The sequence below is a fragment of the Trachemys scripta genome, chromosome 24, assembly GCF_013100865.1.
Source record: "Trachemys scripta elegans isolate TJP31775 chromosome 24, CAS_Tse_1.0, whole genome shotgun sequence".
Classification (NCBI taxonomy): Eukaryota; Metazoa; Chordata; order Testudines; family Emydidae; genus Trachemys; species Trachemys scripta.
The window spans coordinates 3,041,485-3,045,689 of NC_048321.1; the positions used below are offsets into that span (position 1 = coordinate 3,041,485).

Below are 4,205 nucleotides of genomic sequence, written 5' to 3' on the forward strand. Positions count from 1 at the left end.
TTCGCGGGAAGCAGGGGATGGGGAGGAGCAGGGGGGCAGAGCGTTCAGGGGAGGGGAGGAGAGGGAAGTGAGCTGACGGAGGGGTGGACAGCTGCGGGGCTGGGTGGTGTGCTAAGGCTGCAGGGGATGGGGGGAGCTGAGAAAGGGCTTTGGCTGCCGAGCAGCACTTGGCCGCCGCTTTTCGGTCTATAAATAGCCGACCAGGGGGAAATCCCGGACATTTTTAGATTTTTAGAAATCCCCCGGATGGCTATTTAAAGAGCGAAAAGCCAGACATGTCCGGGGAAAACCGGACGTATGGTAGCCCTAGACATCATCATTTGTCCTCGCTCCCCCCACAGCTCAACCCCTGGAAACACGTCTGGAGAACAAAGACTGAACTGGGGAGGTGGTGCCAGACTGGAAAGGAGAATCCCAGCTTGTGTATTTAGGAACTACACCATCAGGGTGAGACACTGCTTGATTCAAATCCTGTCTAGTTAATAGAACACAGATTGCAATTCTACTTTTATTTCTTAGGTAACCAAATTTGATCTGTATGCTTATTATTTACAATCACTTAAAATCTCTTTCTGTAGTTAATAAATCTGTTTTATATTTTACCTAAAACAGTGTGTTTTGCTTGAAGTGCTTTGGGAATCTGTTCAGGAACAAAAAGCATCGTCCTCTCCACACTGAGGGGAAGAATGGGTAATAAACAGTGGTGAGCTGGAGCTGGTTCGCACCGGTTCGCAGGAACTGGTTGTTAAATTTAGAAGCCCTTTTAGAACCGGTTGTCCCGTGGGGGACAACTGGTCCTAAAAGGGCTTTTAAATTTAACAACCAGTAAAGCTCCGGCAGCTCCCTGCTCCGCCCCCGCCCCCAGCTCACCTTCGCTTCGCCTCCTCCCCTGAACGCTCCGCCCTGCTTCTCCTCCCCCCATTTCCCGTGAATCAGCTGTTTGCGCGGGAAGCCTGGAAGGGCTGAGAAGCAAGCAGTGGCTTCACGCTCAGGCCCAGGGAGACAGAGAGGAGGTGAGCTGGGGCAGGGGGCGCGAGGAGGGCCACACGCTGTGGCAGGTAACCCCCTGCTCCCCCCCCAGCTATGCTACCCCGCCACTAGGAGCCAGAGGGACCTGCCGGATGCTTCCTGGGAGCCGCCCCAGGTAAGCACTGCTGGGACTCCCCACCTCGCCCCCCGGCAGGTCCCTCTGGCTTTTAGGGGTGGGACACGGTGGGCACCCACTACGGTGGCCCACGAGACCCTCCTGCCCGGCCCCTGAGCTCCCAGCTGGGGAGGCTAGTCCCTGCTGTTCCCCCTCCCCCACAGCTTCAGCTCACCCTGCCGCCGGCGCATGCTCTGGGCGGCGGGCTGCGAGCTCGGCCTCACCTGGCCCGGCTCCAGCTGTGCGGCGTGGCTGTAGCGCCGCCAGCCACCTCTAGGCAGCGCGGTAAGGGAGCAGGGAGAGGGTGTTGGATGAGGGCAGGGGATTTCAGGGGTGTGGATAGGGGTCAGGGCGGTCAGAGGGCAGGGAACAGGGGGATTGAATGGGGGGGCAGTCAGGAAGGAGCAGGGGTTGGATGGGGCGGTGGGAGGCAGTCAGGGCAGGAGTTGCAGGGGCAGTCAGGGGACAGACAGAAGGGGTGGTTGGACAGGGCAGGAGTCCCAGGGGGCCATCAGGAATGAGAGGAGGGTTTGGATGGGTCGGTGGGGGGCAGTCAGGGGACAGGGAAGGAGGGTGGATGGGGCAGGAGTCCCGGGGGGCGGGCCACAACCCCCTCGTGGGGTGAGGAGGGAACCGGTTGTTAAGTTTTTGGCAGCTCATCACTCGTAATAAACTTCCGCTGGTCAGGCTTCTGACCAGGGCAAGAGGGTACAGCTTTGGAGTCCTAGGCTGGGGAACTGTGGGAAACTGGCTGGAACCTCTCTATTGTTGGTTCACGAGTGGCTGGCGAAAGCATTCATGTAACGCAGTTGGGTGGGTCCCTGCCTGTGGATGTCTGCAAAAGCGCAGTACCTGGAGGGGTTTGCAGCTTGCCACAGCATCACAGTGTGAGAGGTGCAGCAGTAGGATTTTTGTATAATTTAAAATAAAAAATAATAAGATAATAATGTAGCATGTATTATCCTGCCAGCCACCCTTTTTGAATAGCAAAAAGGAATGGCCTAATGGGCCATTGGTAGAGATGCATCAGACAGAATCTCTTTGTGTCTGGTCTGATTTCAAGGCAGTAACAAACCTTTAAGGGTCACCACTTTGTTGTAGATTTAGCATTTCAAAATACATAAAAGAATGCCATGATTGTTTTTCTTTTGCATGGTAACTTAATGTTCCTGTTCAAAGTGTTCTGTGTAAATTAATTCTGTTTTGTGTGTGAATGAGGAATGTGTGTTAAAAAATAAGTGTGGAGGCCATTGCTGAACCAAATGTTTTAGGGAGGAACCGGAGACAGATGCAAGGGCGCCAGGAGGCTGCAACACGCCCCTATTGAAATATCAAAGAAAAGCAGATTAATGACTCTAAAAATAAAACAGGCACCTATCAATGGGAATGAAATAGCTGGAATCAAAACGAGCATGGAATAACTTACTAAAAAACGTAATAAAAAAACAAAATACAAAATCAAAAAAAAACAATTATAGCATTCTTTTACTTATTTTAAAATGCTAAACCTACAACAAAATAATAACAAGGCCTGCAGCCTGGGGAGTTTCTAGGCCGGAGCTCCCCAGCTCCTCTGGTGTGGAGTGGTGTGGAACAGCTTCCATATGAGGAGAGATTAATAAGACTGGGACTTTTTAGCTCTGAAAAGAGATGACTAAGGGGGGATATGATAGAGGTCTATAAAATCATGACTGGTGTGGAGAAGGTAAATAAGGAAATTAATAGGCAGCAGGTTTAAAACAAACAGAAGGAAGTATTTCTTCACACAACGCACAGTCAACCTGTGTAACTCTTTGCCAGAGGATGTTGTGAAGGCCAAGACTATAACAGGGTTCAAAAAAGAACTAGATAAATTAATGGAGGATAGGTCCATCAGTGGCTATTAGCCAGGCTGGGCAGGGATGGTGTCCCTAGCCTCTGTTTGCCAGAAGCTGGGAATGGGCGACAGGGAATGGATCACTTGATGATTACCTGTTCTGCTCATTCCCTCTGGGTACTTGGCATTGGCAACTGTCGGCAGACAGGATACGGGGCTAGGTGGACCTTTGGTCTGACCCAGTATGGCCATTTTTATGTTCTAATCAAGCCCTCACTTGCCCAGCTAAGAGGCACTATGGACTCTGCACCTACTCCTGTAATTTCACCTGTGCTGGCCTGTCTGGTTGAGCCTGGTGCCTGCAGAGATGTTTCAAAGGCTGCCAGTGTGACAAGTGGTCCTTGTTTCATTGGGAAATTAGTTTGTCTTCAGGGAGCTGCAGGTGCTTCCACAATGGGAGATGCATCAAAGTAGGCTCTTGGTTATCCTTTTTGACCAGCCCTATTACAGATGAAGGATCATTACCCCCCCTTTTTTGATGGGGAAACTGAGGGACAGAGCCAGGCTGTAACTTACTCATGGTCATATGAGGATTTTGTGGCAGAGCTTGGGATTGAACCCTGACCTCCCAGCTTCCAATCCAGTCCCTTAGCACAAGGCCTCTGTTAAATGCTCTGAGATCCTCAGCTGCTGTGGTATGCCTTTGACGTGTCTGCTTCATTCTCCCTCAGTTCATGGCTGCCGTTCTTCCTGCCGACCTCACGGAGGATGTCACCTGCTTCCCCGGAGGCACCTCATCTGCGCGAAAGTGACCTGCCAGCTGGGACAGACTTGTGCACTGAAGGATGCAGTGCGCTGTTCCGTGACCTAGGATGAGTGCTGCTGCCAGACCTGTAGTTAGCCTGGAATGCCTCCTCGCAGTTTGACAGTAGATGTTAGGCTCTCACTTTTCCTTGTGTATCAGACTTGCTTATATTCCCACTACCTGATGTGCTTTCCTCTGTGACACCCTGCACCTTATAAACAAGCTTGGAAGGATTAGGTTTCTGTCAGTCAGTACTGGAAATCGTCCATTTCACCATACACACATGCACCAACAAAAAAATATTTCCACAGATGATAATCAGAATTACAGCCTGGCAAAGTAAGAAAAATACTGCTTGAGAACTGATTAGAGTCAAATTCCAGTGATTTCGCCTTTTAAATAAGGCTTGTCACCAGCGGTCTAGTGAATAATTAGGAAAA

The 4,205-nt window shown here is 50.8% G+C and overlaps 1 long non-coding RNA gene across 1 annotated transcript; it reads left to right on the forward strand.

The window, feature by feature from the left end:
* The first annotated feature begins 255 nt into the window (after positions 1–255).
* Positions 256–3,999, forward strand: LOC117869723. The gene is made up of 2 exons (XR_004643845.1): positions 256–447; positions 3,692–3,999. It is a non-coding gene; the product is annotated as an uncharacterized LOC117869723 (long non-coding RNA).
* The last annotated feature ends 206 nt before the right edge of the window (positions 4,000–4,205 follow it).